Source organism: Triticum aestivum, chromosome 2A (assembly GCF_018294505.1).
Source record: "Triticum aestivum cultivar Chinese Spring chromosome 2A, IWGSC CS RefSeq v2.1, whole genome shotgun sequence".
Taxonomy (NCBI): domain Eukaryota; kingdom Viridiplantae; phylum Streptophyta; class Magnoliopsida; order Poales; family Poaceae; genus Triticum; species Triticum aestivum.
In genome coordinates this window covers 786,483,594-786,504,766 of record NC_057797.1, presented here as the reverse complement: position 1 = coordinate 786,504,766, position 21,173 = coordinate 786,483,594, and the positions used below count along the sequence as shown (strand labels likewise).

Genomic DNA, 21,173 nt, shown 5'->3' with positions numbered 1-21,173 from the left:
TCGAGATGCTCCCAGATGGCACGGGATGTGTCAAACCTAATCACCTGTTGAAGAACTTCGTCGGTGAGGGAGGCGAGCAAATAGCTGAGGACGATCTGGTCCTGACGGAACCAGGTGGCGTACTCCGGATTGGGAGCACGGACTCCCTTATCATCGGCGGGAAGCAACCGATCGGGAGGAAGCTCGGTGCCATCGACATAGCCAGTGGCATTGGCGATGCGAAGGGGCGGAAGGATCTGGGCTTTCCAGGAGAGAAAGTTGGAGGAGGTGAGCTTGGCAGTGATCAGGCTAGCAGAAGGGGTAGGCACGGCGGAAGCAGGCGGGCCGCCGAAGTATGCCGGCAGCGAGAGGGTGGTTAGGGCTGCGGAGGAGGAGTTGGAGGCGGTAGGGGAACCCATCGTGCTGTTAAGCGAGAGGGCCTGATACCATGTGAAAACTGAAGAAGAGGTAGATTGGATCGGCGCACCTCATACGGTGGCCTGAGAGGGTTTATATATACGCGAGCTAGGGCACAACGGCCTAGCCGGATATACATGAGTTGTTATAGGAGATATACAAGATACTAACAACTTCCTAAATCACAACTACATGTTTAACAATTGATCCCCTTGATCATTCAAAGGAATCAAGCTTGCTGTCTTCGCCTATTCCTGTTGCTACTGGAGTAGACTACCATCCTCTGCTTCTTAATTTTAGGTTAGGGTCAGTAAGTAAAGAGAACGGTTTGGTTTACAACAAGCTAACTGTTCTGCACCTCGAACCGCAACATGGGAACAGTACATTACTTGTATGGTCGCCAATTTAGAAAAGCTGCACACATGTTCTTCAGGATAGAACAAAACAGATTATTTCACAAGGAATTGCAATTTGTTATTGAAGGTAGAACCTCTACTAGCCCTTCATACTCCATATTTTGCATTGCAGGGTTAACACTTACTCTCTTTTTCATCTATGTCTTACCTTGCTAATTTTTCTCGTTATTGTTTCCATCACACGCAATATTATATTGCTGATTGCAGAGGCTGGGGAATAACCTCCTTTTCGAGAAAAATATATTATATTGCTGATACAGAGGATGTCGCTATTCAGCATGCAAAGCACGCCACCAGGACGTACACACAGTGATGGACACTTCCAGACACATTTGTCTTGCAGAGAACGGGCGTGTGTTCATGTATGGCTTTCAAGACAATGGACGGATTGAACCCAAGAACATACATACTCTGCCATCAGCAGCATATTCAGGGCGCCTATAACTCTGAACCGCTAGCCGCAGCTGCTCTGCTGCATTGGACTGCTCTGTTTTTGTTGTTGTGTCACTGGGGTTTGACAGACTCTGCTCTGCTCGGCTACATAGCTCCACTATTCTTTAGGGCATCTCCAGCCATTGGCCCCCCAGGGGCGTCTAAAAGCGCCGCCTGGGGGTGAGCCGGCGCAAAAAATGGCCCTGGGGCGAGTCGGTCCCCAGCCGTCGGCCCCCAGGGCCGCCCCCAGGCGCGTATTATAAAAAGAGAAGGGCCGTTTGGCAAAGTTATGATAAAAAGTAGTTAAATTTCGGCTAAACATGGCAAATTTCGGCGAAATTCGCGCATTTTCATTACATTAACCTAATCTAAAAAAGAAAGGGGCTGAAGTCGTCACCGCCATCGTCGTCGTCGGCCTTCTCCTCCTTGACGCGGGCGCCCCTGCTGGACCCGGCGTCGTCATGGCGGACTGGCGGCGGCGCGGCGTCGCCGTCGTCATCGCTGTCGCATAGGACGACGACCCCGTCTTCATCGCGGCCGCGTCGGCGCTCCTCGAAGCGGCGCAGGGCGGCGCGCTGGCGCTCCTTCATCTTCTCCCGGCGCGCCTTCTCCATCGCAATGGAGTCCTGGCGCGCCCATTCTAGGGTCGCGTCGTCGTCGTCGAACTCCGCCTTCACTGGCGCTAGCCCCGGCTCCGTCTTCACCGACGCCAGCCCCGGCTCCGTCTTTGGCTTGACGAAGCGCGGAGGAGCCGACGAGGGGGAGGCGCGCCGGCCGCCCTCGTTGATGACGATGCCGGCGCTGCGAGTGCGCCGGCCGAGTGGCGACTCCGCCGCAGGCTCGGCCTTGACGCCGAGGAGGGCCGGAGTGCCGGATTAGTGCGATGAGGATCGGGAGGAGGAAGAGGAGGAGGAGGACCCGAACCTCCTTGGCGCCCATGGCCCGACGCGTCGGTGCTGTGCCGGGGGGTACGCCAACGACGGGTCGTTGCCGCCCTCGAGGTACGTGAGCACGCCCTCGAGTGTGCGGCCGGGGACGCCCCACCAGAGGTGGCGCCCCTCGCTGTTTTGCCGGCCGCCGACCACCGGCGCGCCGTTGGTGGACGCCAAGCGCTGCTGCTGGCGGCGCTCGAAATACGCCGCCCAGGCCGCGTGGTTGTCGGCGGCGTACTGGGGGAGGGAGAGTTGGGCGTCGGTGAGGGACGCGCGCACGATCTCGACCTCCTCGTCGAAGTACTTCGGCTTCGCCATGGCGTCGGGCAACGGGGGAATGGGCACTCCCCCGGCGCTGAGTCTCCACCCCGTTGGCCCGGCGCGCATGCCCGGCGGCGCCGGGATGTTCGCCTGGAACAGGAGCCAAGACTCCTGTTCGCGGAGCGAACGGCGGCCGAAGCCGTTGGCCGCCGCCTCATCTCCGGGGAAGCGTTCTGCCATGATGACCGCGGGGCTGGGCGGGCTCGGGAGAGGTAGAGGGAGGGGCTGGGCGGCGGCGCTCGGGGGAGGCAGGGAGAGGGAGGGGCTGGACGGCGGCGAGGGGCGGGGCTGGTGTGGGCACAGGCGAGTGGAGGCCGCCGGCTTTTATAGCCGGGCCGCACCCGTATGTACGCGTGCGAGGGAGGGGAGGCGTCGGCGCGCCGTCCCGTGAAGCGCCGCCCGTGAGGAATCAATGGCAAGGCTGACCGGCGGCAACCTTGCCATTGATTTCCCGCGGGAACCGAGGCCGTTGGTGAAAGACGAGGCGCCGAGTCGCTGACGCGGCTAGCCCGCGTCTTTTTCGCGCCAAAACAGCTCGCCCCGGCGCCCCCGGGCGCCCCCCAGCGCGCCGGGTTTGGGCTGGGTCCGCCGGCGCTGTTTTCGGCCCAAGCTGGCGAAAATCGGGTTCCTGGGAACGCGACTGAGCCGTTTTTTCGGCGCCGGCGCGAAAAAATCGCCTGGGGAGGCCTTCCTGGGGGCGCGGCTGGAGATGCCCTTAGGCCGTCCGTCCGGCTGTTATAAATAGGAACTTGATGGCTAGTAGCTATGATAGTATGTATTCACAACACCAGGATCAACTGGCCAAAAAATAAATAGATCATATTCTGGTTTTCTTTGGTTTGGTTTATTACCCTACGGCTGCAAATCATTTCCAACTGCTCTGTTTTTGTATTCTCAGTTCTTCAGTGTCAATACTGGAGCTGGATATAATATTCTGGCACTTTAAATTGTCTGTTAGATGGTGATTTTGTTTGAAAAAATATATCATGTAATAACTGTTGGCATGTTGTACAATAGCCATCTCAGCTCTGTGTTCTTCTTTCTTTATTTCTGTGCCAACCAATCAGTTCAAGTTGTGAGGAAAACATATTGTAAATGCCACGCAGGTGGTCACACAGGCATGAGAAAAAGGTAATACAAAAGATGAAAGAAAGACAGAAAGCACAAGTAGAAACCACAGAACTAAGAAAAGAAACCATACAAGAAGTCGCAGATGCAGTGATTCCCGAGTTAAGATGCACCAAAACACATAAAATGCATACAGATATACAACATGTCTTAGAGATGCAAAGTGACTCTCCATCTTTTTCATAAGTTACAACAAGATTACGAGTGTGCAAACTGGGAACTGATAGTTATGGGATTGCAGATGCAATTATTGATGGCATAATATAACTGCTAAAAGGGAGAGGCTCCTACAGAGAGATAGTTAGAGACGGTGAGATTTTTTCGATAAAGGACTTTTCATTGAATAGATATATCGAGGTGATACAATTGCATCGAAAGAAAGCCCAGCCTCTGCATAGCTAGATGCACACAGCCAAAAAAGTCCAGAGTACCCTAAAAGCAAAAAATAATTCGATACAATGCCAATAAAAAAACATGTCCAGCCTAAGGAGTGGCAGATCCTATCCGTAGGTCACACCGCCATCCATGGGGGTAGAAAACCTCCCTGGCCGTACGCTCCAGCCGTGTAGACGCCATCATAAAAAAGTCCATGTCCTTCGGCCTTTGCAGGATAGACCAAGTACGGAGCCATCGTGTACACACATGAATAACCTGCATAGGAGATGAGACACATTTGTTATTAAAAATCACATCATTCCTGGTAAGCCACAGTGCCCAGCATAAGGCCGCCGCTCCCACAAGAATATGTGCAGAAAATTGTTTATCAATACCCCGCAACCAGTTGCCGAACATGTTCCGTGCAAACTGGGAACTGATAGTTATGGGATTGCAGATGCAACTATTGATGGCATTTAACCTATAAACCCTAGAGAACAGATAGGCAGGAAGAAGGTGGCCACGTTGCCTCTAATTCGCCATGAACAGTATTCGTGCCACCGCCTGTAAATTCTGTGCCCCGTCAGGGGCATTTTCGTCATTTCACATACGGGCGTATAAAAGGCAGCCGCTCCGGTGGAGGTAACCTAGCCTTCTGTCCATCCCGCACTCGCACCGCGCCCCTCTCCTCTCTCTCCCTCCAAACCCTAGCTAGACCACGCCCGCCTCCCACCCCGCCGCCGTCGTCTTCTCCACCCGACCAGCCGTCGCCGCACCTCCTCCACCCGGCCAGCCGCCGCCACTCGCGCCCGTCTCCTCCGGCCAGCCTCCGCCCGCAACCTCCCCCATCCCGTTTTTAGAAGGGAAGGGAAGGGAAGGGAAGGGAAGAGAAGAGGGAGAGCGAGCGGGTCAGGCGACGGGAAGGGAAGAGGAGAGGGAGTCGAGCCCCGCGCCTCCACCACCTCGTCTTCGCGTCTCGCCCCGTCCTGGTTTCAGGCGCGCCGCGCCCCTTCTCCTCCGCCCCACCTACCCTCCGTCCACCTCTTCTTTCTCTGGATCTTGCCGGTGCTCCCGTTGCTCCCCCCGCACGTGGGCTTCTCCTCCGGGGCGCATGGGGAGTCTCCACCGTACCGACTCCAACCTGCAACCTGTTCCAACTCAGGTTTTTCTTGGCTTTCCTTGGTAGGCCACTGGCAGGAACATGTATGCTGATGTGTTCCTCGGTCCAGCAACTCCCACTCACCTTCCTCCCTATCTCATATAAATTTATCTCTGTTGTTGTGTATTGTAGTGGTTTGGACATAGATTTGAGGGAGGACAAGCCTCACATAAAGGCAATTTGATGGAGGGGGGCATCCATGACCTGAAGTATATGGATTCAGTGCACACTATCAATTTGATGAAATGCAGGTACAAGGTGTTCTCATTATGCTTTGGTTCTCCAGTCTCGTTTTTTGTTGCAGAACTTGATATTTTTTAATTTGTGGTCATACCAGGCAACATAAGGTCTTTAGTGTGGATTATCTCATCTTAAGTTTCTCATAATCAGTGTTCAGTTGAGCACAAGTACAGTCTTGCTGAAGTTGTGCATTATCTCATCTTAAGTTTCTCGTAATCAGTATTCACTTGAGCACAAGTACAGTCTTGCTGGAGTTAAAAAGATAAAAACTTTATCCTTGGCGCAGGAGGAATATGGTCTGAATTTGATTTCCACTGTTAACAAATTCTCGTCTTTGATATAGATGGCATTTTCCACATTTAGTGTGCGTTATTTTTGCAGGAAACCATTTAATGTGCATTCAATGTAAAATTCTAATCTTTACTCTCTGAAGAATTGCAAGGAGGACAATAGATTAGCTCCTTCTGATATCTTGGTTGATGCCATCAGTGATATTTAGCCCTTACTTTGAGTCGTTATTTCGCATTTGCTTCGTCTCTAAAGTTTTGTTCCTGCCGCAGGAGAGATACGAGTGTTGGTTGCATTCGTGCTACTGGCTTGCCCTGAGATGGATCTGTTCAGTTCAGGTATATATGTTTCTACCCTGCCTTCCCACATTGTTCTTTTTGACTTTCAAATTTGTAACACGTTGTCATATCTACCAGTAGGTGTCGTTCTGCTTGTCCTTGCATGTCAGTTCATGCACCTGGGTTGTTGTGCAGGTTAACGGCACATAGGGCATGCGGGTTGTACTATTACTGATTATACATGAGAAGATGAGAGTGGTCTGCTAAATAATTAGAGGGCGACCGACATAGCTGAACCGTTGAAATTACCCTCCTACAGATCATCACTACTTGTTTCTCTCTTTGCCAACTTTTGGATTAGTTGTGCAACTGAATGTGGGTCTCTTATTTATTTTATTTTTCACTAGCAGAAATTAAAGTAGATGTGTGAACTTGTTGCGGGTGGTGTCCTTCCATGCCGGGGTTCTAGCGGAATGCTTAAGAAATTTCTCATGAAAATGGATGTGCAAAGACATGAGCAAGATCTTCAGAGGGCCAAGATGCATAGGCTATATCTGTGGCACATGTCTCTCTTCTGTTCCAAAAAAGGTGAGTCTTTCCCTTTCTTTCCACGCATCTAATTGAGGAGAGCATATTCTTTAATTTGTTGTTCAGTAAAAATGACATTGAGTTGGTTGAAGCGTGATATTGAAGATGCCAACGGTAACCATGTCTCTTAGTTTGTATTATATATGGGTTCTTTATGCTTGCCTTTAAATCCTTCTTAATTTTCCCTATGCAGTCCAAGCGCTGCCATAAGCATCGCAAACCACTCGAGTATCTTCATTCCCCACGTAGAACTGTTCAAGAAAAGCACATGTCAAACCAAGTTCGTCTTTAGCTCTGCAAACCTGCTCAAAAATAGTAGTCGTCCATTGAGACTTATTAGTTTATTGTTTCCCATATCACAGCAGCGCAGAGGAGCTGGCTTCCCGTGTCAGAGTTGCGTGTACTTGCGGGCTACTTCACCGTAACCAGCCCATCTGCAGGTATGCTAGCTCCTCCTCTTCTATTCTATGATGCGAATGCACAAAAGGAGAGGCTCAAATCTGGAGAGTAGCCAATGTGATATAGTTTTAAATTTTGTCTTTCTGCTGCAGTATTGTAGGGATGGACATATGGATTGAGTGGTACCCTCCTGAAAGATACACATCTCAGCAGCCAAGAACTTCAATAAAAATGTATATCCCAACACCTTTTATAAATCTTGAATGCTTCTCAGTCAAAGTCGGTGTCACTTCCAGTCTTGGTTGCTACCAGGATGCCAGGTGCAAACTTCATGGAGGCATAATGGCTCTGTACTAGCTTCTCTTGATGAATGAAAGTAGTGCTGCTGAAGTGCTGATGTGGATAATACATAGTAGTATATTAAGTTTGGAGTCCATCCCTCAAACCTCGTGTAACATATTTCTAGCGCATATAGGTGCTTATTTTCTATGTTTTCTACATTTTTGGAGTTTCCATAAATTTAGTTTGTGCTACGGATAATACATAGTAGTATATTAAGTTTGAATTCATGATCATGTTCTCTCACCTGCTATATAGAATTTAGTTTGACCTGCATAAATCACTTGAAGAGAGGGATAAAAGGAGAGGGGGAGAGATGCATGTTGTGAAGGAGCAAGCCCATTCAATTCTAAATATGTTCCATGTGCTGAGAAATTTCTGTTTAATTCAATTGTACGGTTAGTACATTCGTACTTGATATACAAGCAGTTTTGTACATGAAGAATGCATGTGCGGAGAGAGGTTTACTTAGGGCAGCTCAAATCCCATCTTGAGCTCTAATATCTCTGTTATTAATTTTGATTTGATTGTGTACGTTCACACAGCTGCAAGGTTAATTCACTGGTCAATACTTCAAACTTGATTGTTGAATTGTACTAAATTCCATACTCCGGTCTTCCGGTGGCGTCCCTGGTGTGTTTCTCCCCGCATCATATTCCTCCAGCTACTAACCCTGTTTCCAGCAAGCTCTGTTGCCGTCAGAATGAGTCAATGAGGTTTGTTAATTTGCAGGGATGTGACATCTAAATATGTATTCTTGCCATCGCAGCAAAAAATTTGAGATATCTCATATATTGGCAAAGCTAATGCCTGAGAGGGAGCTACCAAACAAGCATGCTTTATATTTGGGGCGTGCAGGCTGGAAGGATCATTGGTAATTGATCCTATCAAAGGTAATTATTCATTCCAGGAAAGTGAAAGCTTGGGTGTAGCTACCAGAGTTCCATTGAAGAAAATGATAATATACTTGCAATGTATTCCACTTGATTGAAACGGTTTACTTATTTGTTGCATGCCACACCAACATTTTATTCCTGTAGGTAAAAATAAGAAAATGAGTGCTGATGTGTGTCACTCCAATTAGTTTTTCCCCAGATTTCTTTGATATACTGAAATGCTTATATTCATTACTTTGTGCAACTTTGAAGGAAGGTGCGATCTCTAGGCTGAAGGAATGGCTGATTGATTCAGCTATAGGAAGCAATCCTGTTCTGCGATTGATTGCTCGAATCATATTTATGCAAGAGCAAGACTACACACGAGGCTGTCAAGCACACACACACAACAGAGGAACTCTGGACATGTTAGTTTTCTTTTTCCGTATGCCTTTAGATGGTTCAACCTATCATTAGTGAATTGATTGTTGCAAATCCGTACTCAAGAGTGCCTTCTAAAGATGGTGTATATATTTCAGTTTTTTAGTGTCCCACCCAGTAGCTCCCTCCGATGTTGTCTTTACATTATTTATTCTCTGTGAAATACCCCTTTTAGCTTTCCTGGCGCATCATGTTGCTCTGTAAAAAAATTGTATCGATAATTTCCATTGCCATTTAGTAGTTCTGAACTTGGAGAGACTAACTCTAATAATATTCGGTAGTAGATGTTTTTCGTTCCTTTCAATGAACATACCGGTTCGAAAATTTAAGATATGTTTTGCTTAGTATAGCTAAAGGTTGGGAATCATTAGAGAGAAGAAAAAGAAAAAAGGATTTTGCGCAAGATGAATGGACTCTTAATTTCTCATGCCGACTGTATCTGGTATTGCCACTGTAGGTTACACACTTCACCCAGTGCACCTATCTACATTCGTCTATTTTATTAAATGTAGAGGAGAAGAAACTTCGGTTGTGTCGTTCAATGTGTACCAGGATATTAGTATTCAGATTAGTGATTTTCAGTTCTTTGTGCTCTTGCTTCTATTTCAGTGTTTATATTTTGGAACTTAGTTGAGTAGATTAGTTTTGCCCATTATTTTCTTTAAACACAAATGTCGTACACATACTAGACTAACCACTTTGCCACACTGGAAGGAATTTTATAGGTCATGCAGGTCGATTCGGTAGTTAAAAATGCAATAATTTTACATATTATTCACGGCACTATGGGTTCAGATAATTTTATTTGTTAATGTTTAACTATTGCAATTCTTTATTAAGAAGATTATATGTATATACAGGCTGATTTGTTTTTATTTATTCATATACAACATCATGTCTCAGTTCATCATCTTCTGACACTGGAAGAGGATTCACTAAGTTATAAAGTAATAAAGTAAAACATGGATTTCACTTACTTGAGAGAAGATCTGGCCATGACATTGACACTGCTACGTACCAGACTAAAGTTCAACAAACGATCATTCATCATCTTCTGATCATGGTCTTTGCCGTTTATGATGCCAATTTTGGACATACCGTTTGTTCAACTACATACTAAGGCAGGCAAGTTTTCCCATTCTTTTTTTCTTTTCCATTTGGTTAAGGACTATATATATAGTGTTACCTTAGTGGTAAATTTGTACGGTTCATAATAATCAATTTGTAGCCTAGCTTCCAACACTTGCTTATAGTGTCTTTCTCTCTGTCACCAGTACGCCGTGATGGAAAACGTTAAGATTCCAACAAAAGTTCTTCTGGATGCTATTATGCAATAGCTTGGCCTTCAAGCGCAGGTTACTCAACAGACAAGGCAAGCACCATTGGTCTTGAGTCAAGTGTTCAGTTCTATCCATCTGAGTACCGGTTGAATAATGGAAAGTGTTGATGACTACACTCGAAGCAAGCCTTGTCGCGACGCTGCAAGTGTTGCCCCCCTCCACCCCAAGGGCAAGGTGAAGGAAGGTGCCTGTGTGGTTCTTCTGCAGCTCGCAGCGAGGATTGTTGTGTCCAACCTGCACAAGAATGTCAAGAAGTCTTTCTCGGAGACGCAAGCCACGACGCATGTTTCTGCCATGATTTCCTTCAGTTGGATTTTGTGGATTTAGGTGTTGAAAAATTATGGGCTGTGGATGCAGGATTAAGGACATGTACAAGCACTACAACAAGAGATCTGGGTTGCTTCTTTGTGGCTTCCAAACTTGGATGTTTGTCTGGAAGTTAGTTTAGTTTTTTTGTGTGGATTCACAGCTTCTCACATGTACCATCCTCTTAGACCTTTAGGTTTCCAAAGAAATTAAATGAAGATATGGTGGTGGTATGGTCTCAATAGTACAACTTAAAGCCTTTCATGTTTTATACTTTCTCGGAAATTTGCTCTTGAAGAATCATGTATCTATGTTAGATCCGGTGAGAAAAGGCGGCTTCCAAGCAGAGGATGCAGGAGTGTTGGCCACATTTGATTTTCAACTTGGGTGTCTAAATATTCTCACAATACTTGACTCCCTTTCGGCCTTTGCGCCATTGGCGCAACGAGTCATCTAGTAATATAACTGCTAAAAGGGAGAGGCTCCTACAGAGAGATAGTTAGAGACGGTGAGATTTTTTCGATAAAGGACTTTTCATTGAATAGATATATCGAGGTGATACAATTGCATCGAAAGAAAGCCCAGCCTCTGCATAGCTAGATGCACACAGCCAAAAATGTCCAGAGTACCCTAAAAGCAAAAAATAATTCGATACAATGCCAATAAAAAACATGTCCAGCCTAAGGAGTGGCAGATCCTATCCGTAGGTCACACCGCCATCCATGGGGGTAGAAAACCTCCCTGGCCGTACGCTCCAGCCGTGTAGACGCCATCATAAAAAGGTCCTGTCCTCCGGCCTCTGCAGGATAGACCAAGTACGGAGCCATCGTGTACACACATGAATAACCTGCATAGGAGATGAGACACATTTGTTATTAAAAATCACATCATTCCTGGTAAGCCATAGTGCCCAGCATAAGGCCGCCGCTCCCACAAGAATATGTGCAGAAAATTGTTTATCAATACCCCGCAACCAGTTGCCGAACATGTTCCGTGCACTATGTGGTGGGTATAGATTCGAAGCTACTTGAACTATGGCCCAAACTGCCCGAGCGAACTTGCACTCAAAAACTAAGTGTTTAATAGACTCGTCATGTTGGCAAAAGACACATGTCTTGGAACCATGCCAGTTTCGTCGTGCCAGATTATCTCTAGTTAGGATGACTCCTCTGTTAAGAAATCAGAGGAAAATCTTCACTCTTAAAGGGATTTTGAGCTTCCACAATTTCCTGTTATCAACTGGAACATCACAATGAACCATTGCATCATACATGGATTTGACTGAAAATTTGCCAATCTGATGTAAGTTCCATCGAAAAATGTCCGGCTCACCTGACAGTTGAATGTCCTCCAGGCGAGTGAGTAATTCATTCCATGCTGCCAGGCGACGGCCAAAAAGATCCCTACGGAAAAAAATATCAAGATTTTCTTGTCCTAAAACTTGTTTGATTGTGACAAATTTATCTCTAACAATCATGTACAAGCTCGGATATTGCACCATTAGTGGGTTATTCCCTAGCCAGATATCTTCCCAGAATCGAACCTGAGAACCATCCCTAACTGAGAAGGTCCCAAATTGGAAAAAGAATTCCTTGGCCTTCATCACACCACTCCAGAAATGCGAATCCCCAGGTTTCCAATGAACTTGAGAAATGGCATTGGATCCCACATACTTGTTGCAAATGATTTCCTGCCATACTCCATTCTTAGTGAGTAGTTTGTAAAACCACTTGCGGAGAAGAGCAATGTTTTTAATCTCCAGGTCTTGGATTCCCAGCCCCCTTGACTTTTTGGTCTGCATAATACGCTCCACCTAGCCAGTCGATATTTCTTGGATTCGTTATCGCATTGCCAAAAAAATCTAGATCTAAAGTAGTCTAGTCGCTGGAGAACCCCTTTCGGTAGGTGGAAGAAGGACAACATGTATAAAACCATGTTGCTTAGAACTGAATTGATCAAGATCAATCGTCCTCCGTAAGACAAGAGCTTGGCCTTCCAACTGGCTAAGCGTTTCTCAAGTCTCTCTTCCACACATGTTTCCACTCAGCGATAGTTAAGCGCTGATAGTGTATAGGAATACCCAGATATCGAATCGAAAACTGCCCGAGCCGGCACCCAAAAATCTCAGCATACTCAGGTGCTGATTCTGCAGCATCGCCAAAGCAAAAAAGTTCGCTCTTATGAAAATTAATTTTGAGACCAGAAAGTTCCTCAAAAGCACATAAGAGCAACTTGAGATTTCTTGCCTTATCTTGATCATGATCCATGAATAGAATAGTGTCATCCACATATTGTAGAATAGATAGACCATCTTCTACCAAGTGTGGAATGACACCACTAATTTGACCGTCCAGCTTAGCCCGCTCAACAAGGGTAGCTAGCATGTCGGCCACTATGTTAAACAAAATAGGAGAAGCGGGGTCCCCTTGGCAAAGCCCCTTCCTTGTCTGAAAATTGTTGCCAACGTCATCACTAACTTTTATGGCCACACTGCCTCCAGAGACAAAGCTCTCTACCCAATGACACCATTTTTGTGAAAACCCCTTCATGCGCAAAGTTTGCAACAGAAAGGGCCACTTAACCTTATCATAGGCTTTTTCAAAATCTATTTTAAGAATGACACCATTCGACTTTTTTCGGTGAAGCTCATGTACAGTTTCGTGCAAGACGACCACTCCATCTAATATGTTGCGGCCTTGCATAAATGCTGTTTGAGTGGGTTTTACGACATGGACAGCCACCCCGTTCAACCGATTAGTTGCGACCTTCGTAAAGATTTTAAAACTTACATTCAGAAGGCAAATCAGTCGATATTGTTGAATACGACTAGCCTCATTAATCTTAGGCAATAGGATAATTTCCCCAAAGTTTAAACGAGAAATGTCAAGGTCTTTAGCATGCAGTTGGTTAAACAACTGAACCAAGTCTGCCTTAATGACGTCCCAAAAACATTGATAGAACTCTGCGGGAAAGCCATCCAGACCCGGAGCCTTGTTGTGTTCCATTTGAAACACCGCAGTTCAAATTTCCTCCTCAGAGAACGGGGAGGTTAGGAATTCATTTTCCGCTTCCGTAACTTGAGGAATGTCATGAGTAATGGATTCATCCAGCTGAAAATTCGATTCAGCTGAAGGTCCAAAAAGCTCTTTGTAATACTTAGTAATAAAAGTTCTAAGTGGTACGTCCCCCTCAATTCGGCCTTCCTCCTGGTCAAGGGCGAATATGTGTTTCTTTCTATGTCTGCCATTGGCAAGCATTTGAAAGTATTTCGTATTATCATCACCTTGCACAAGCGAATCCGCCTTGCAACGTTGGTACCATTTAATCTCTTCCTCGCGTAGTAGGCGGGCTATCTGTTCATTTAGATTGCTTTTTTGCTCAATCTCAACTACAGACAGAGGCCTCACCTCTGCTATTTTATCAAGGGAATCAGTTAAGGTACATAGTCGCAGTTTTTCTTTTTTGTAGATGCCAGCAGTATGCTTGGCCCATCCACGAAGGAATCGACACAATGCGCGAATTCGATTATTCCGTGGTTGAATGGGTGTGTTACCGCGAGGCAGACGCGCCCACACTTTCTTAACCAGGTCATGAAATCCCTCTCTAGTGAGCCATCCCAATTCAAATTTAAATTGGTGACGGTTAGAACTTGGGATTGGTTGTCCAAAATCGGTGAGCAATGGAGCGTGATCCAATAAGGCCTCAATTCTTTTTAATGCCCGAATCGAGGCTAGGGGATATTTATATTCCCAGTCGGTGGTAACTAGCACCTGGTCAAGTTTTTCAAAGGTTGGCACCGATCGGTTATTGGCCCAGGTATATTGACGACCAGACATCGTGATCTCCCTCAGATCCAGACTGTCAATAACAGCATTAAAGAGGAAAGGCCACCTTGTATCAAACCGGGCATTGTTTTTTTCCTGCTGATATCGAAGGATATTAAAATCCCCCCCCCCCCCGATTAACATGGGGTGGGGATTGTCTCGACAGGTATTAACAAGTTCTTTTAGAAATGCAGACTTAAACTCCTCTTGAGTGGCGCCATATACTGCTGCCAGGCTCCAAAGGAAATTGTCGGACTTGTTTTGAAGGTTGAATTTGATATGATACTCCCCCTTTGACGTGGACAATAGTTGCAAGTACATAGAGTTAATACCTAGCAATATTCCACCGGACCTCCCAGTCGGCGGTAAGACATGCCATTCGTAATCCAAACCACACGAGAAGTGGTCTAGATCACGTGTTGGAAAGTCACGTTTGCGCGCCTCAGTGATATCCACGAAGTCCAATACATGATCCTTTACACAATCGGCAATGTGTTTGTGTTTAGCCAAGTCACCTAGACCTCTGCTATTCCTAAACATGCCTCTCATGCTGAACCAATTTTTTGGTTAGAGACCTTTGCCTTCTTAGAAGAGCGCCCTCTTTTCTTTCCTGAGTTAGACTTTTTCTTACGCACCTACGCGACAAGCTCACAAAGCGTAGTGTCGCGTACAGTATCATCAAGGTCTTCTTTAGTCGTGTCTTTAACCAAATGAGAGAGAAGCTTGCCTTCATGATTGGCATCAGCATCATCATCATCCTCATCCGACACGAGAGTGTCAACAAAGCTCGACAACTTAGGAGCAAGCGTAAGCCGGTCGAAATCCACTTGTTTAAGGGCCCTAACCAAAAAGTCTATCTCTTTCTCATTGCGTCCTAGTGACACTCCAAGTCTAGTGATATTTGAAGATACTTTGGATTTATCAAAAGACATAAAAGATTTGCGAGAGAGTATACCTTCGAAGTCGAGGTTGCGGGCAGCCATCCTACGCATGGCCTTAACCATAGAGTCCTCGTAGGTGGCTGCTGAACCGTCAGTCCCGACGTAATGACGCGGCGAAGGAGTAATATCGGCCGTCGAGCCCGTCCCGACGACTCCGAGAGGCGGAGTAGACTGTTGCGGTGATGAAGAAGAAGATCGCAGGGGCTGCTCCTCAGCCTCCTCGGGTCCGGAAGCCAACGCACCCCCCCCCCCCCCCCCGCGCGGAGGTGTAGATGATAACATGCGGAGTTCCGCCCTGGTAGACTCCTGGCCAGCACGAACAGACGGGGAGAAGATCACTCCCCGTCGAGTCGGCGAGACAGGTGCAGGCGATGGTGGTGGCGATGGAGCGCTCGCATTCACCTCGTTGTCCTTAGGTCTTCAAATTTCCAAATAATGCACCTATGGCTTCCTGCTCGCCTGTCATTGAAGAAGAAAACAATGTCAGTAAAGCCTATGTGGCAAATAAAAAAAAAGGGAGAGTTTCACGACACAACAGCACACAGTTTTCCTCCAGGGAAATATTAACAGATCAATATTCTGTCTGAACTAAACATTGGAACTAACAATTTAGTGACTTGACACAAAAGGTTAGCAAGCTTTTTTTCAAAATGTCACATGTATGCAATTTGTGAACATCGAACATTTCTTTCAGGAAATATTAACAGGTCATGATTCCATACGGACTTTTCTTTCCGGAAATATTAACAGATCATGATTCCATATGGACTTTCCTTTCGAACAAAATATAAGAAAAAGTTTGACGAGAAATAAGAAATACGTGTGTAAGCACAAATACCTTGGGCGGTCATCTAACGATTTGATCTGCTTCCTTTAACTTTGGACATTTGTATATCTGAACCTTCTTTATGTATGCAACTGCCTCTGCTCCACCAAATGAAACTAGGTTTGGACATTCCCAAATCCTAAGTTCCTCAAGTGATGCAAGATTACCTCTCCAAATGTCACCTGGAATGGATGTTATACCCTGGCACCCACCAATGCTCAGAGAGATGAGGGATGTGAGGTTCTGTAGGCAGCTGGGAACATATGGAGAGATATCCCCGCAGTTCCTTAAGCTTAGCCTTTGGAGATATGATGGCAATACCAGCCCCCTTTGCCAGTTAAGACTTGGGCAATTAATAACCACCAGATGTTTCAGATGAGGAAAACCCACAAACCTTTCAACTGGCAGGGACAGTAACCCAGGACAACATTTGACGTCAATTTCCTCAATAGCAGGTAGGTATTCTTGTGTTAGGAGGTCATCAAGGCTTGACAATTTACCATATAACTCAACGTCTAGGGCTGCAAGGGACGAGAATGGTCTAATGCAACCAGTGCCCGTAGAAATGGAATTACAGCGAATTTTCAACCTCCGTAGAGCTGGAAGACTCCATGTTTGTAGTTCAATGGACACGACAGAGTCAGATAGAAAATCAAAGGAGATGAGGGAGCAGCAATCAATATTGCAAAAGGGACTAGAATCCCACAGAAAGAGCTTTTTGAGGGACGGCGAAACCAATCTTTGGAGGCGGATGTTTGGACAATAGGTTATAGACAATTCTTCAACGAAATGAAATTTCCCAAACATGTCAGTTGGAATTGATTCTAACATCTTGCAACTGTGAATTCTTATTTTATTGATGGCTGGTACATAATCCGGATGCAGAAATCTTCTAGGCTTGATAAATTTTTGCAACTATCAATGCTTAGGTCTGTCAGCGACAAGAAAGTACCAATTGCATGTATCTGTGAGATCATCGGAAATGATATGCTCTTCATCCCAACAAAATCTACAAAATAAAGTGATGTTAAGCTTGGCAAGTTTTGTGGTTGAAACCAGCTTGGGAGCGAGACACCGACATAATTCTGGACAAAGAGACGCTTGAGGCTGATAGGAGGTTGCAGACCTTCAAGCACTTCTATATCACTGTTGTGCATATAAAACTCAGCAGGGCATAAAGCAACTCGCATAATCAATACCAACCTATCAAGACATTTCTTATTCTTCAGTTCAGCTTCTGCTGCATGATCCTTACTTAGGATGCCAACATTATCTATCAACAAGTATTCACGAATTTGATTCAGATTCTTTATTGACCTAATTCCTCGTCCCTCTTGATTGGCTGAATTAATACTTAGTCCGTTTAATTCAAATTTCTGTAAACTGGTCAACTTATCAAAGTCAGCGGGTAAGCTTTGTAGGTTGCATTTCTTGGCATATAAAATCTGCATATTATATAGCCAACAGAAAGTTGAAGGAATCCTCTTCAAAGTACAAGTTCTGGAGATTTCAAGGTACCGAAGATGCTTCCAATTACCAATACTATCTGGTACTTCATTTGTGAAGGCACAAGACATCACACGCATACGTGTAAGTTTAGTACACCAGTGGTCCATTACAAAGCATGTTCTTTTCCCCAAATTAATCTTGCAAATTAGGGTGCGCAGCTTCGTGTACTTGCATAGTCTCAACAAGTTGGAATCATCAAATTCACTGCTAGGGAGTATGCATAGATGGCGAACATTCTGGGGAACTTTATCAAAATCACTCTTATTTCGTAAGATGAAGCAGTCGTGCTCTGAAACTTTTTGTGCCATGTCATGCAGCAAGTCATGGATTACATACCGACCATTAAACTTTTGAAAGAAAGACCGCGCCACAAGGTCTTCAAAATACTGACAGCAAATATCTTGAATGGGAACACCAGCTTGAGGTTCCACAAAGCCTTCTGCTACCCAAATTTCAGCTAAGCATGCCTTCTCAAATTTGTAATCTTTGGGATACATGGCGCAGAATGCAAAGCATTGTTTCAAGCAGAATGGTAAATACATGTAGCTCAACCGAAGGGCAGGCAAAATATCGTTTCCTTTTGTTTCAACTCCCATAGTTCACTCTCAACTATAGAATTCCAATGAGATGCTTGAAGGTCCATCCTCAACATTCGTCCTAGAGTTTTGGCTGCCAAAGGAGAACCCTTCAATTTAGGAAGAATTCTTTGGCCAATACGCTCCAGCTCGGGATCATTGTCAGAACTCTCAGATCCAAAAGCGCACAATTTGAAGAAATTCCAAAATACGCCATCCTTCAGACCTTCAACTATAACATGCTCCATTGTGCGCACCCCCTCGGTAACATTTGGACATCTAGTGGTGACCAACATCATACTTCCCTCCAGGACACTTCTAAAAGGTGCACAAAACCTCTTCCAACACTGCCCATTTTCCTTCAAGGAGTCATCCCACATGTCATCAAGAACTATCAATAGCCTTTTATTGTTCACATGGTTAGAGAGAGCATGTTGAAGAGAATTCAAATTATCATTTGCCCCCTCCTTTTTAGTGCATGATTGTATAACCTCTTTAGTTAGTCTCTTCACATCAAAGTCATCCGAGACACAAATCCAAATTATCATATCAAAGTGGGACCTCACTCGTGGATGGCTGCAGACATGTTGTGCCAAAGTGGTCTTTCCGACACCACCAATTCCAGCTATCACCAAAACAGGAAGACTCAATATTCTTGATTTTGTTGATGCATCAATTGAACTAGTTGCTCTCTTACGTTTTGGGCTTGTAGGTACACCGAGTAATCCCAATACCTGCTTCAGCTCCTTGGCACGACCAAATATTTTTGTTTCATTTCGTAAAGATGTGGTCTCTGGCCTGACTAATTTGTCAAAGCGTTGTGCAATTCCATGAAGCCCCAACTTATCCAGCATACTTGAAAGATGGTCCAACCTCGATTGGACATCATTAACTTTGTCAAAGCTGCCTTTGATGATGGTATGAAAGAAGTCAGTGAAAGGAGATTGGCTTGCATTGCCCTCCACTTGCACCTTCTTCTCGTACCATGTGAATTCATCAAGAAGGTCTTCGGCCTCATACACAGCATCCTTAAGACATGGAAGGAGCTTGGCCACACATTGTTCATGGCTTCTCCACTCTGCTTTGTTAATGAGGTCGTACATTGTAGGAAGAGTATCCCTCATTCGTTGTAGGCCACTCTCTAGTTGCAAGACTTGATCCTGAAGATGTTGTTTCTGTGAGCCACTCCATCGGGAGTGCAGAGATGAGATGGCAGATTTGGCCCACTGAAACAAAGTGACACATTCATTGATGGCACCAACGATCCCAATGGCAGATAGGCTCATTGTGGTTGGCAGGTCCTGCAAGCAATCAGTGGACACAATTAACATCTTGGTAGTATATAACAAGCCGACTACCGTTTTAGTTATTTTCTCCACATATGTTTCCACTGAAAATTCCCATGAAGTTAGTTTCCGTGGATACGATAGAGAAATGTCATGAAGTGAAAACAACGTTTTATAGTTCCAGTGTGTCTTTGCAATTGGTAACGTTAAGAAAGATATTGTACTTCCACTAGAAATCACCTAAGTGAAATATACACAAACATATACTCCCTCCGTCCCAAAATTCTTGTCTTAGATTTGTGTAGATACGGACTTGATACATCCGTATCTAGACAAATCTAAGACAATAATTTTGGGACGGAGGGAGTATAAATTAAAATGAGATTATTCCATAGTTTTAGCCAGCTATAGCCTTGCTATAGTCCGCTATAGCCTTTTCAGCGCCGCTAAATAGTCTCATGTACAAATAGCCCGCTATAGCTGATTTGAAGGCCGCCGCTATTTAGCAGCGCCCGCTATTCGAAACATTGAAATAATAGAGTCTGGGCAGGACAGTGCACAACAGAAAGAGAGAGAGAGAGAGAGATATCCCTCATTTTGTGAATATGGCAGAAGACTCTAGAAGCAGTACATGAAAATACCTCAAATATTGAAATAATAGCAAATTATCTTCTGCTTGCTATAGCTAGTGCTCTCTTCATCAGGTTGCTGAAATTTCCCTCGATTTTTCTTCTTTGATAAATTGGTTGCTAGAAGCTAAAATAGATTGGTTGATTCTATTTTTAACAACATATAGAGGAAAAAAGATCAGAAGAAGAAATGAGGCGGTACTTAGAAGAAAGGATCGGCGTTGATTGCCGTCGACGAGAGGCTCGCTGTCAAACGCGCACCAACAGCAGCAGGAGGAGGGTGGGAGTGCTCTTGGATGGGTGTGAAATGTGCGGGAGAGGAATCCAATGACAATCTCTTGGAAGGTGTCAACCCTCACATACATACATACAGCTTGTGGGCGGAAGTAGCAACCATGCTTTAATTTGTCACGGCCGGCCTCACACAGCTTTCTTTGTCCGCCTGCGGCAACACCGAGGAGAGCTGCTCCATGTCGCGCATCTTATACATATATGGTTATATGTATTCCAAGTCAGACAAGTTCGTGAAAGTGACTCGAATGCGGAGCCAGCCGAATAACGATATCTTCAATGTCACAAATATATTGCGTACGTGCGATGAAAACAATAACGAGAATAATATATAGCATGGTATGATCTAGATAAAAGAAAAATAATTGTTAACCTTGCAATGCAAACCAGTTATTTTCCCTCTCAACAGCAAATCACAATTCCTTAAGAACATGTGCAGCTTTGCATAGCGTCCAGCTGCCAGTCCTAAATTGGCCACTCATCATCGTCATGAAATAATCCGTTTTGTTCTATCCTGAAGAACATGTGCAGCTTTCCATAGCCTCCAGTCACTATAGCAATTCATCGTCGTGGCGACCATACAAGTAACATACCCTTCCCATGTTGCAGCTCGAGATGCAGAAAAGTTAAATAATTGCAAACCAGACAGTCCTCTTTAGTTACTGAAACCTAACAAGTGCAGTGAGAGTGATGGTCTGCTGGTAAAAGAGGCAGAGGATGCTACTCTACTCCAATACAATAGCAACAGAGATGGGAAAAACACGAAGCTTGATTCCTTTGAATGATCTAGGGGGTCAAATTGTTGCTTACAAGGGAATCAATTTGTCTAGTAGAAACTCTGTATGTAGTACATTGCCAGACAAATTGGTGGCGTCTGTTTCGCCTTGTAAAAAATTCTTCGAGCAAAGAATTTGCAGTGGCAGGGAGACAAAGCACGCCACCAACACAAACAGACAAGGATGATGAATCATCATTTGAGTTGCATCCATCACTTCCGGTACCAAATGCCACCGATTTGCCCGGTACTGTAATATACCCT

At 45.2% G+C, this 21,173-nt stretch overlaps 1 long non-coding RNA gene and 1 pseudogene across 1 annotated transcript; one reads left to right on the top strand and one right to left on the bottom strand.

Moving 5' to 3' along the window:
* The first annotated feature begins 7,390 nt into the window (after window positions 1-7,390).
* Window positions 7,391-9,732, top strand: LOC123186796 (uncharacterized). The gene is made up of 4 exons (XR_006493713.1): window positions 7,391-7,924; window positions 8,024-8,184; window positions 8,440-8,594; window positions 9,511-9,732. It is a non-coding gene; the product is annotated as an uncharacterized lncRNA (long non-coding RNA).
* A 6,133-nt stretch (window positions 9,733-15,865) lies between these two features.
* Window positions 15,866-19,031, bottom strand: LOC123186795 (putative disease resistance RPP13-like protein 1; annotated as a pseudogene).
* Between the last annotated feature and the right edge of the window lie 2,142 nt (window positions 19,032-21,173).